The sequence below is a fragment of the Cupressus sempervirens genome, chromosome 9, assembly GCF_028749045.1.
Source record: "Cupressus sempervirens isolate cs-2001-9-10 chromosome 9, ASM2874904v1, whole genome shotgun sequence".
Classification (NCBI taxonomy): domain Eukaryota; kingdom Viridiplantae; phylum Streptophyta; class Pinopsida; order Cupressales; family Cupressaceae; genus Cupressus; species Cupressus sempervirens.
Genome location: NC_143126.1, coordinates 321431938 through 321446449, shown reverse-complemented (window position 1 = coordinate 321446449; position 14512 = coordinate 321431938). Strand labels below are relative to the sequence as shown.

The 14512-nt window shown below is 32.7% G+C and overlaps 2 pseudogenes; both read right to left on the bottom strand.

Annotated features, from left to right (window-relative positions):
• Positions 1-6579: 6579 nt before the first annotated feature.
• On the bottom strand, positions 6580-10554 carry LOC149538662 (putative cellulose synthase-like protein H3; annotated as a pseudogene).
• A 308-nt stretch (positions 10555-10862) lies between these two features.
• Positions 10863-13705, bottom strand: LOC149538661 (cellulose synthase-like protein H1; annotated as a pseudogene).
• Between the last annotated feature and the right edge of the window lie 807 nt (positions 13706-14512).

Below are 14512 nucleotides of genomic sequence, written 5' to 3'. Positions count from 1 at the left end.
AGCTCATTACGTCAACAAAATTCATATATCTGTAGCAAACACCAGAACTAAGAGATCACACATCTAGAAACAACACAATAAACCTTTGGCTCAATCACAATCTTATGAATAAAATCCACAAAGAAATGAGACATTCATGCAAGAATAACTACACTTCAAATGCTAGCACCAAAAGCATAACTTTATTGCATAATAACGACGACCCTTGTTACATTTTACAATGGGGTATTTATAAGAAATCGTCTCCTCAATTTATGTTGAGAGTGAGAGATATCTTGATGCAATAAAATGCTTTTAAAACATTTAAACAAACTAAATATATACAAACTGACAATCTAACTTGTGCTTAGAGGGACTCCATCCATATTTTACTCATTATTTGGATGCATGAGCCCTTTACATGTCAAAAACAATGAAAGCATGAGAGAGAGAGAGAGTAAGAGGAAGCCATCAGTCAAAGTAGAAGTGCATGGAGGCATCAAAAATGGAAATTGGTACTTCACTAGTCATGTGTCAGAATTAACTTGACATCATAATGCACTCTTGATGCATGGAAAGTGCTATTTTTGCAATTGGTAGTCAACTGTTGGCGCACCTCTAAATTGCGGAGCTGCGGACTTGCGTAGCTAAAGAGCTCAAAAATGTGGAGCTGCGTAGCTGCGAAGCTCAAAAATGTGGAGCTGCGGACCTGCATACATGTGGAGCTACGCACCTCGATAGCTCAAATCATCAAAAAATCAAAGTTGTTAATTTTGAAAATGTTTTCTGAGTTTTTCTCAAGTGGGGCTTTAGATCACTTTTTGTATATATTCTTTGCCCATTTTTGATGATTTATACCCTCTTTATAGCCAATCACTTTCATAAACTTGAACTCTTTTTGCTTCTTCGATCTAAAATCCTAAGGCACCTGTGTTGAATCTTTCAATTAATAGCTACATAAGATGAGGAACCTGTTCCACTTCATGTGCCAACCTCTATATCTTTGACCTTTGTCTTCTCTCCAACTTCCCTATCCTTCTTGGCAAGAAACTGAGTGATCTAGATGATCAAATGTTTGAAACTTTTTCATATTTTTTTGCAAATTTTTCTAGGCATTTTTAAATGGCTTTTTCGGAGGTCTTCTGCTCAAAATTTCAAGTTGAAACTTTCATTAGTCCTTAAAACTAGGTAATCGAAGGTTCACTATTTTAGGGACTAAAATTAGATCTTCAGTTCTTCTTTCCAACGATGTAAATAGTTCTGAATTATGAGCTCCGAGTCAAAAGTTATGACCCTGACAAGTTGAGGATACCTTTTTTACCTACAAAAAGAAGCAAACATTAGTCTAGAGAGATGAAAAAATACTTAATTTAAGGCAAACCTTAATGACACCAGAATACAAAAACACTAAAAAACTAGTTGCATGGCTCATTGTGGCACACGCAACGCATTTGAAGTGCTTGTACAGACCAAATGAAGCGCGCGCATGCACAACACAAATGAAGTGCGCACACGACACGTGCAACACATTTTGGCACTCGCTCGACACCTTTTCACGTGCATAACATCTTTTGGTGCACACATGCATGCATTTGAAGCACACATAGCACATTTGAAATGAGCACGATGCCTTTTTGCACGTGCATGCATTTGAAGTGCACGCAACACCTTTTCGCTCACGCGACATCTTTTTGGCACGCACGCGCATTTGAAGAACACACGATGCCTTTTCATGCATGAGGTACTTTTTGGCACACACACACATTTGAAGTACGTGCGATGCTTTTTTGCGTACGCGCATTTGAAGTGCACGCGGCACCTTTTTGCATGCACGACGCTTTTTGGTGTGTGCAACGCAGTTTTGCACTTTTTGAAGTTTTTTTTTCACTTTTCTAATTTTTTTTTGTGTTTTTTGATTTTTTGATTTTTTTTTTGACCTTTTGACTCTTTAAATTCTAACGTCTAACAAAACTTTTCTTCTCCTGACTCTCGAACTGTGAGTCAAAAAAAGGGTAGGGGGTCCCCATTCCTCACTAGGAATGAGGCGTGTCTTGTGGAGACCACAACAATACCAATAGTAATGAAGGATAAAGAGGATAAATGAGTTATGTATCAAATACCTCAATTGTACTTAGACAACTCCTCTATAGCCTACTTGCAAGATATTGATCATTTCTTCCCTAGTTTAGTCATAAATGGCTGAACCTTAAAAAATTGAATGATTGACTCAGGAGCATCAAACACTATCATGCCTTTTAAGGTTATGGAATCCCTTGGCTTAGAAGTAGATACCAAATAGGGTAGATGCAGAGAAATGGATGTAAAAGAGGTACTTGTGAAATGTACAATTAATGCCCTACCTTTCAAGCTAGATGCTTACCTTGATGTTGAAATTACCATGATAGTCCTTGTAGTTGATATTCCTCCCATTATGGGATGTTACTCTTTAGAAAATGGAGTGCTACTAGGAGGTATCCTACAGTGTGACTTGTCATATGCTACTTTTCATATAGGAGACAAGTCTATCAAAATTGATAAAGAGCCAAGAGTCACTTACATATTCAACGATAATATTAATAAGGATGCTACTTGTTCCCTAGATATTAAGGTAAATACTTTTAGAGCTAAAATTATCATTCGAGAAGTTGAGAAACCACCCCCATTGATTATACAAGAGGTAATCAATTGTTTGGATTCACATAAATTATGGACCATGTTTTTTGATGGGGCAAGTTCTAGGGAAGGATCAAGAGCTAGGATAGTATTTATATCTCCAGAAAAAAATACTTTTAGGTATTCATTTACCTTGAGCTTTACATGTACCAATAATTTTGTAGAGTATGAAGCACTTCTATTGGGATTAAAAGTTGCATCTAGTCATGGGATTAAGAAGTTGAACGTTATTGGTGATTATGAATTAGTTTTGCCTCAAGTTAAGGAGACATATGCCTCCAAAAACAATAGGCTGAAATAGTATAGAAATGCTTTTTAGGACTAGATACAAGAATTTGATGCCTTTCGCATTTCTTGGATGGATATAAGTAATAACAATATGGCTGACTTGTTAGCTAATGTGGAAATCAAGCTCGATGATGTGTCATTTGATAGTGTGTCTACAATTGAAGTGCATTATAGGCCTTCTATCATTGATAATGTAGAGAATTGGCAAGTTTTTAAAGATGATAAGTATATCTTGAATTTTTTTCTTAATGAGGATAAATATGATGGTCAAGAATTAGATAGTAGTGATTTTGTAGAAATAGTATATGGAAGGAAAGCCATCTTTGGTCAATAAATCTTGTAGCTAAAAAAAAAAGGCCCCTAAAGGTTTAGTGGTGCTCAAGAGTGCTTTTGATAATCAAGATAGAGTGCATTTAGACAATAAAGATAAGAAGCAAAAAGAGCTTGAGAAAATTAACCTTGGCACTACTAAATCTCCAAAGAAGGTATACATTGGTAAAACCTTATCTCCTGCTATTAGGAAGTCTCTGATAGATTTGTTAAGAAGATTTAGGAATGTTTTTGCATGGTCATATGATGACCTCAAAGCTTATATACAAGATCTTTTTCAACAAGTAATACCTCTAAAAGAAGGAGTCAAACCATTTAGGAAAAAACAAAGATCTATAAATCCCACTCTAGCCCCTAAAATGCAAGAAGAACTTATGAAACTTAGGGACAGATGGATTATTAAACCAATCATACATTCCTTATCGGTATCTAACCTAGTGCTAGTCAAGAAAAAGAATGGGGATATTAGGCTATGTGTTGATTTTATAAACCTAAATATTGCATCTTTGAAGGATAAGTATGGGTTGCCTAATATGGAGGCCATGTTGCATCAAGTTACTAGTTTAGAACTAATGTCCATGATGAATGGATTCTCAGGATATAACCAGGTATTGGTAGATGAGAAAGAGAAATTCAAAACAACTCTCACTACACCTTGGGGAACCTATGTATATGTAAGGGTTCCTTTCAGCCTAATCAATGTAGGGGCAACATTCCAAAGAGCTATGGATGTAGCTTTTAAAGATTATATTGACAAGTTTATGGTTGTATATCAGGATGACTTAACTACATACTCAAAGAATGTAAGAATTTAGAAAAGATTTTTGTCAAAGCCTTAGAATATGGTGTCCCTTTAAAACCAAATAAATGTACCTTCAAAGTGATAGAAGGGAAGCTACTAGGTCATATAGTATCCAAGGAAGGGGTAAAGATTGACCCTAAAAGAGTAGAAACAATTGACAAGGTGCCAAAGCCTAAAAATGTTAAAGGTATATACTCTTTCTTTGGGAAAGTTACTATCTATTTGTATCTATATAGATAGGGGCCTTATGAGTTGATAAATATGACATGGGCTATGGGCTTCCCTACTATTCAAGCCGATGATCCCAACCATTGAACACATAACCAGAGATTCTATATGACATTAGAATGTTGTTTTCTTCAATTTGGTGCATCTTGAATAACAATTTGCCAAGATTTTAGCTCATATCCTTCTCTACATGGATTATCATGTGATATTAGTTTCTAACACCCTTTTTAATAGATCTGATGACCTCAAGATAGGTGGACAAGACCAAGAATTTCTATTGACATTCCTCACATCTCTATCCAACCAAGGAAGTGAGCTATGACTCACTAGATTGCTAAAAAGATGTGTATGAGAACTCGATCATGCGGCATGTCCTACTCTTCCTCCTTATGTCACCTTCATAACATAAATGTGAGAGGTCAAATCTTATTTAAGTTGTAGATTGTATACTTCTTTGCCCTTCATATTATTAAGTGTTTTGCATTGATTTCTCAAGCCTCACACTTTACATATATGAGTCCCATCTTTGATCAATTTGATGAGTCTCCACCTATATTTTGTCAAAAAATTTGGAGAGAACTTCTCAAAATTTCCCTTGGGTATATGAAAATGAATGAAAAAAATCCAACTGTACTTTTACTTGTGTAAAATAGTGGACTCATCCTCTATTTCTCAATTCTCATCTTGACTCTAATATGCCAAGGATTGGGTGTAAGATTTCTATTATGTGTTGAATATTGCAAGAAGAAACATCAAGAATTAATCTAGATTACATAATACATCATTACCATGTCATTCATTGTGTTTAATTAGAGAAAGTGAGCCCTTGTTACTATTTTGAGTATTTAATTTGAAATCTTTCATAAATCTATCATAATACTTTCTCTATTCTATTTGGATGACCATATATGCTCAGGTCAAAAAACTTCACTGAATCCAGAAGGGACAACAATGTATGTAAAAAAGAAAACATATTATGACTCATGCCTTCAATCTGAATGGTTCTTAGTTGTGGAATCTTATTTTCCTCTCTTTCAACATTAAGCTCGACTGATATTTTCATGACAAAGGCTTTGTGTATTCAAGATCTTTGCATTTTGTGTTTGAAAGTTGAAATCTTGATCTAGGAACGTTTGAATTTGGCTTTTTATTGACATTTTGACTTTCAAAGGTGGGCCCTTGATGAATCTAGAATCTATACTTGAATTTGTTTCATCTTTGTGAACTATTGAACTTTTGAACCTAAATTTACAGATTTGAACTTTGAACTTGAACTTTCAAACCTTGAGTTTCTGGATCTAATAGTGGTGCATCTTTGAAATTGAAGCTTGAACTTAGGCTCTGTAGACTTGAACTCTAAACTTGAAACTTCATCTCTAAACTATGAATCCTATGGAGTCAATCTAAACTTTTTGAACTTTCAAACTACATAACTTGTTCAATAGGTACGAAGTGATTTAGAACCACTTTTTACCATATGAACCTATTTTCTCGATCTTGAATTAAGGCACATGTTTCCTTTGGTTTTCTGTTATGATAACTAATTTGAACATTTCCTTCATAAAAAAACTCCACAAGGTACTTTTCAATATGGATTAAGGGAGACTAAAGAGAAAAGTATGAAAAATTCATTGAGGGGGCCAAGTTTCCAAGATTGAAAATTGGGGTCAAGACACCAACAATTAGTTATAAAAAAATCCTTAACAGTTATATGAGATTACTTCACAATTAACAAAATACTCAAATAAAACAACTTATCATCTCAAATTTACATTGTAAACTATTGACAATTTATATATTGAACAGAGCAAAATATTTTAGCATGGAAACAAAAAAATAAGATAAGCTATTTATATTTTAAAATGAAAAATCATGTCAAGCATATCAAGAAATGCCTACAAGATACCTACACAAGTAACACAAAAAACAATATTGTATGTCTACTGTTGAGAAAGAAACTACATAGATGTTCACAAGGGGGAAAATGACAATAAATTTTAATTACCACACACAACATTCTTATCAAGTACCTAGAACCTCTCCAACTTAAATTTCAATTATAAAGATTATAGTTTTCTAATTATTCTCATTCAAAGAATTTAGTGGACCATAAATATATATTTATAAATGGCACAAAACTATAGACATATTGTTAATGGGAGAAGAGTTCCTCACTAGAAAGGATGAAAGATTAACCATTCTGTGATAGAATAATATTTCTAGATTCATACAATTTAAATAAGTAAGATTGAGAGATAGGAAAAACACCCCTCACTAAATTAAGCTAGTGTAGTGCATATGAAAACAACCAAACCACAATATTTTATGATAACACTCCAAGGAAAGCCTCTCTTTCCCTTTCTAACCAACCCTTTCATAAATGGCTAGAGATTTATGACTACCCAAACACTGTACAAATACTCTGCAAACAACCTCTCTTTGATCTCACCAATATTGTAGTTGGTATGATGAACAATATAGAGGAATAAAATGTAAACTCACCCTCATCACCATTATCTTCTACCTCTAACCCCTTTGGAGTCACAACAAAAACTGTCTCAGAAAATCCCAGCAACACCATTGCAATATCAAACAATGCAATGAACCATGAAGATGTGCACACAATGAGCCACATGAATTGGTTATTCCACCACTCTCTCATAGAACACCCAAGAAGAATGTACTACACAAGATGATATCCATAGATTGAAAGGAAGAGTGCTAGTGCAATTGGAAAAGAAACCTCTATAAAATATGTTAGTAGTAAAGCTAGTGTTAAGAAATGATTTGACTTGTTTGTGTGGTTCATTTAAAATCACATAGACTCATTTAATAATATGATTAAAGATGCACCAACTCAATGAATCAAATGGGTGGCTTAAAATTCACACACTAAGGTCTAATTGTTAAATAGTCAAAATTGACTTTCTTTTGAAAACTTATCTTTTCCTAAAGATGATTTGTATCAAAACACATAATATATTGTGTTAGAAACAATAATCCACCAATATAATTGAGAAGGGGGGGGGGGAGTGAATCAGTTATCCAATAGTTAAAACATTAATCTCATTAAAAAAAACTTAACCATCCACCTAAAGTAAACAACAACCATAATAAGATGCACATAGACAATTACACTAGATATGTTAACTAGGGAAACCCTTGATCAGAGAGAAACCCCAATAGGAATGATGCCCACAAGATGATGTACTAATATAAATATTTCTTTTTAGAGGATGCACCTCATTAATAGTCTATTACAACATTTAGTACATAGAGTCCCTATTAGGAGACTTTGAATCCCTGTTAGGAGATTCCAACCCTATTAGGAGTTGTAGTACAATGTATGCAAGAAGATCCCACTACCCAAACATGCAATTTCAACTACAAGAAGAGCTCACTTCTCAAACATGTAATTTACTATTATGTTCTTCTTTTCTTTATTCTATCAACTGAACCAAACATTGTCAAGCCTTGTAGACTAGGTCAAAAAACCTCAGATCCAAATATCAAACCTCAGATCACTCAGCAAAACCTTAGTAATGAAGTTTCCTTCACTTCTGCTCTACTCTACTCAACTTTGTATTTTTCTCTTGTGCTACTTATAAAATTTCTTCACATCCATATCATGATAAAGGAAAATATCCTTCCTTTATATTGAGTCCATAAAACAATTCCTTGAGTTGGTTGTTAGACCTTCTCAATTAATCATTATATGACCACATTAAGAACATGTTACCCCTAGCGATAACATTAATATCCCACCTTGCAACTTGAATAACTTTTTGTACATGTAATATTAGGATGAGTGAACTTAGCCATGCCATCACCAACATGTCTTCTACACATCCTCAACCTTGATTCTCAAGGTAACAACTTTGCTAATAGATATAACAAGTTTACTAGAACATGCCTTTGTAAACTCTATCACAAAATAGACATCACCAAAACTTACATAACTTCATCCAGAATTATCATTTCTGCTTCCAATGTTAACTACATATACCAAATACTTAGATGTATCTCCCATAACCTTGGATAGTTAGAATACTCAACTAACTGTCCGTACCAACTTGATCTTTCCACTATTCTTCTATTAGATACCACAAAGACTACTATGTTGACATCAATGAAAAACTCAATCATGAATATAATATATCATCATAGTAACATATCTATAATACTCCCTCATAAGAATATCATCAGCATTCATGCTTTCAACAATTTCTTAACATATTGTTCACATCACAACCATATGATGAGACCTATGGCTAATAGGTTAATAGTGTGTTTTGATTCAAACAAATAAGATGATATTAATATAAACTAAAATTAACTAACCTTGGGTAGGAATGATTTATGATATAATAGACTCATGGCAGGAAGTAAGGCATAGTAGATAACTGGTACTAATCAAGCAACCTGTTAGCATAAATAAGCATAAAGTATCATCTACCTTTAGCTAATGTTTGTTCTAAGTCCAATGAAAGGACACAATTTTCTTACAAATATTTGAAGTAGTTTTGTTGCTCATCTCTTCTACTGAACAAGGGTATCTAGACTAGTGGTTGTTGCACATCCCATGAAAACTGGCTCCTCTGGTTGGACACTAATGGAATGCCAACCTAGACTATGAATCTTCATTCCTATCATAACATCCTCAACTGTAGATCCGTACATCCATCCCACCTACAACCAATCAAAAGTGAGTTAACATCTACGCTATGGAAGATTTTTGCTAGTTGCATCAAATATCTAATATATAAGGTGATATGTAAATTTTTGTGTTTGGATTTCATTGTGTATGTTTTTTAGCATCAATATTTTAGATCACACTTCATGATCCATCATTAGGATGAGAGAATGCATTGAAATGTGAAATATACAAGGGTAAAAGCACAAACCTGTGTCACCTTTTATAAAGAAATGGGATATCAGAATGTGACAATTCAACATTAATGACAAAAAAAATGGTATTTGTGTTTAAATATGAAGATGATGTGAACTGATGAAATGTGTAAAATTGGATGAATTTTATGCCTGTAATTTTTATAATTTTTTTGAGTAAGAATTTTTCCATTTTATTTTATTTTGAAGTCCCTTTTTTAGCTATAAAAAATATAGGGTCTAGTTCTCGTCAAACAAGTATATGCAAATAATCTTTTTTTGTTCTGATTTGATAATATCTTATAGATGACATGTATAACTAGTGAACAAAAAAAGAAATAATTATTTTTGATGTATATATTCTTTGTTATAAGTCCTCAAGTTTAGCCTTATCAAAATCCAACAGTTTTTCCTCCCGTCAAAAATTCCCTATCAAATTTGTACCTTCTTGAAAAAAAATTACATATTCGTAAAGAGGATTCTCTCCTCTAGAGAGAAATATAAATTTTTAACTTTTTTGATATGATTTACTATTTGTTTTCCTTTTTTGAGGGAACATCTTCTGAAATGTTAAAATATTGACTTACAATATTTTGAGATTATAACATATTATAACTAATCAAAACACTCAAAAATTTAGATAATGATGATATTGAATCTGAGATCTATAAAAGGGTATTTTTAGTTTTTGAAAAAAATTGAGTTTTGATAGAGAAATGAGATTTGACCAAACCATGTTTTGGTATCATAAATGGTGACACAGATTTGTGCTTTTACCCACTGTAAACCAAGCCCAACCAAAGGGAAATAAAAACAAAAAGAGGATTGGTCTACATATTTCACATTTCCATTCTTTCTTTCTCTTATCTTGATGATGGATTGCATAGTGTGATCCAAAAAATTGATGCTAAATAAAACATATACAATCAAATCCAAAAACAAAAATTTACATTTCAAATGGATAGAGGACATCTGATAAGATTAATATAAGATGATGGGAAATCTTTCACTAGGATTATTTTTAAGAAAAAAAAAAAGGTTATGCATTTTGCCAAGTTGTTTTGGTTTCATAGCTACAACTAGAAACCTTCAAAGCTTCCTCTATAACTAGGGAAGGAAGGGTATGCCTATTGCATGGAATGTCACTTAGTATATCTTGAGTCACTTCAACTAGGGCATGGGATTTTCCAAATTCTTTCCTCAATGCTTCAGATGAACAAGATGATGCAAAGTCTAGAATATCTGCTTAGGAAACATCATACGTGTTATTTATTGAATATTTAAAGGTTTTATATATCAAATTTTATAAGCCTTCTATGAATCACTATTCCAATCACATGTCAACATGACTGTTCCTTACATTTCATTTTCTATAAATAGATTTCATTTAATAAAAGATAATAATGCATTATCAGATGAAACTTCTTAAAAAATGATAAATTAAAATAGGATTGAGTGAAATAAAATCTTATTAAATAAAAAAAAATCAAAAGGAGGAGTCCTTATTGTAATTGCCTCAAACATCTACCAGACACTATATTTGTCATGCACCTAAAAACAAAGAGGTGTACAACTATAAAAGTAACTTCTAGAAAGCTTTCTTCAAATAGTGTTGAAATTATAATTTATTATTTTTTAATTAGGTCCAAGGAGTTTTCCAAAGGGCCCCATAGTTTTACAATGCTGTCAATACACAACAAATAGTCAATAACAAAAAAAAATCAGCAAAGATATCAACATTATACCTAAATATAAAAATAATTAAACATTTACTATTAATATACAATACTATTATGAACAATAAGATATTAAAAGACATTTAGTAATATACATACATACATACATACATACATATAAAATTATTTCATGTGAAATATTTGAATTTGGTAAAACAACATGCCATTTACTAAACTTCAATCTCTAAACCAATTTAATGTCAAAGATTTACTATTACCTTGTCTTTTCCTTTCACTTCCTTTCTTGTGGTGTTGATCAATCTTAGGTGGCAACCCATACAAGCCTTTTCTTCTATGAAAGCAACTAGTTCCTCCATAAAGAGGGCCTTGGAGTGCATTTTATCCCTTCCCAATAGTCTGCATACACCCAACATCTCTATTATTACATCTATAACCATGTAATAACTTGTCCAAAAATTCTATAGAGCTCTTGAATAATTAGTTTAGAAAAGATAGTAAATTATTTATTACTTCTATGAGTATTTTCAACTAGTTTCCAAAAGGATCATCCTTGAGACTGCCATGGAACACTTGAGGGAATTCAAAAAAACCACATTCTTTCTTTGAATTACATTCAAGGAAAAAACACATAGCATGTTGTATAGCTCTGCAATCACTGACATGCATATCACTATCTAGATTTAGTGTGAACAGAGCATTTGCCATCAATGCTGAGAATCTTGTCTGAAAATCCAACACCACATCAGATTAGTAAAAATCATGTTAAGAAATAATACATATTTTCAATGCCATCAAAACCTATCATAGTTGACAATACAATATTATATATTTCATGTTATTCTTCATAGTTGACATTATTATTAAAATTTCCAAAACAATTATTCAAGAACTTTTTCAATCACAATTTATACTAGAAACTTTGTAAATAAGTTATAGAAAGATAAATAACAAAAATTTACTAACCATGACATTCATGGTACTAGCCTTATTATGATGGCTGACCTTGGGGCATTTCTCTTTAGTAAAATATATTAGGTGGAGTAAAGCATCAAATTTCTTTTCATGAACCATTTTGTTTTCATGAATAACCTATACATATAAAGAATTAATAGTGTGAGATATTCATCCTCTAGAGAAGCTCTTACTATCTTGATTAAAATTTATACTCAAAAAACATAATAAATAATCATTTTAACTTCATACTCTCCCTATTACCTATATTATGTTTGATGCAGGAGCATCCAGAGGTATAAGGGCAATCCTGTGTCACCCAAAAAAATGTACTTAGACTTAGTTTCTATTTTATGTCTTTACATTTTTGGATACCCATTTGGCTCAAATAAAGGTTCCAACTCTCATAGTTCAACTATCAGTGCATTTAAAAATCTCGAAAAAATAGGAGCATGCAATTTGACCATCATTTTGGTGACCTAGAAGGTGTGACTTGGCCAGATGAATGTAATCGAGATTTAGAGCATTCCAGAAAAAGAATCAGGTCAAAAGGCCCCACGGTTTGAAAGTTATTGCAATTTTTCGGGTTTTGGAGACCCCCTAAGAATGCTTCAAAGTCAGGTTTGGGGCATTAAATGACCTCAAAAAGGGTCGAAAAATGGGGGACGAGCAAAGCTTGTCCATAGGGCTATAGAGCGCTTCGAGAGCTTTCCGAAAATGTAAACGGTTCGTCAATCGGAGTTACGGTTCAAAAGTTATGCCTCCCGAAAGTTTGGCTACCGTTTCTGGATTCTTCTAGAATTGCACCGACTTCTAACATAGCTTCCGGAACCTTCTATTTTGTCGGTGGATGCCTACTAGCACTTTCTAGAATGTACTCCTAGTCCTTAACCCTCCGGGGTCTATTTAAGGAGATTTCTGGCATTGTAAAAGGCAGTTCGGATTGGAGCTTGAGAGGAGGTGCTAAAAGGAGAAATATTCTCCAGATTTATGCTATTGTAAGCCCACAGGGCATGTTTTGAGTTTATTTTCTCTGCACTGTTTGTACCAGCTTATTTTCTTAGTTAATATAATTTCCCCTTTCTATTGTGTCTATTCTGGTTGTTGAGTTGAGTCCCCATCAATGTTGTATGGTTTCTAACATCCGAGCTTCTATACACAAAACGATCAACACTGTAATGACAAGTAAAATTAGGTGGAACTTTTCTTCCAATGTTTAGCTCATCCTTTTCTTGAAACCTTCACATTGATTCTACAAAATATCATTTAACAATGTTAAGGAGGCATGATGATTTAATAACACAGGAACTATTGATTTATGTATTTTAATCACATCATCATCACCTTCATATCTTGCCATTCTTGGACGAAATCAAGATTAGATGATTCAATTTCTTTGGAAAAATACATAAAGGGAGCCCTGTTCTTTATTTTAAACTTTTTACAGAATGGTATCCATTTTTTTGGCAAAGCTCACATTTTCTACAAGAGAGTAGAGAGTGATGGGAGATGTACCATCATCTGAGATATAACAAGAAAATATTTCTACTATATTATCAAGTGCAAGAATAGAAAGAACTGTATTGGTAGTTACCAATGTGGGCTCCTTGAACAAATTTACTGTAGTGATGATAACATCCACAACAGGAAGCTTGGAAATAAATTCTTCATTATATCTACAAGATAAAAACATAACACAACACCCAAGTTTTTGTAGTTTTTCAAAGAGGAATAAACATATAAGACCTTCACTCATAGAGAAATAAACATATAAGACCTCCACTTTTTATGATAATAAAAAAAATATGTAAATGAACAACATTTATTTCTACCTCTCTACAAGCCTCTCTAGGTATTGCAATGAACTCATTGTAAAAGAGAAATAATCTATCATAAGGTGAAGTGAAATATCTAAAGGGCAGTGGGATTTTTTAGGAAGGGTCAATTTAGACAACAATAAGAAGGTTTCTTCAAAAATCATAGATAAGGAGGGCAAGAAAATGAAAATTTGGGTACATTATATTGTAGAACTCATTAGTTTTCTATATTTAGCAAAGTTTCATTTCAAAATTTGCAATAGGTAAAATTGCCCTATATTTTTTGCTTAATAATGTCAGCTTTTTATGTATGATTTGATTAAACACTTTTTTTTTTGCAACATTATATAATTTTTTATTATTATATGAAATTCCATTGCTACTACTTACAAGTTGAGAGTGAAGTTTCATATAACCTTTTGTAGTCTCGCTTGTGTAGCATTTGACGTGTCCTGTAGACTATGAAAAGTTTTAAAGATGTTAGACTATATATTTACAAAGATCACTAATTAGTGTATGATTACATTCTACTTAATACTATCACAACATACCTTCTTTTTCCCTCTTTTGGTTCAATTCCTTTATTTTGTATCCTTTTCTCTTTTACTTCTTCTATTATTTCATTCCACTCCATTGGTGGAATCATAGGAGAATGCCCATACTTTGGGTTAACCTTTAGAGCCTGTCATGCCCAAAACTTGAAGGCAAAAACACACACACAATTTTTTTTTTGAATAATAATTAAACATGCCCTAGGTTTGAAATGATTGATAATAGTTTTAGTAAAGGTTCTTTACTTTTCATCTTAAGGTTATAAACATGAGGGCGATTACATTATTAAGATTTGAAAACTTTAGTTA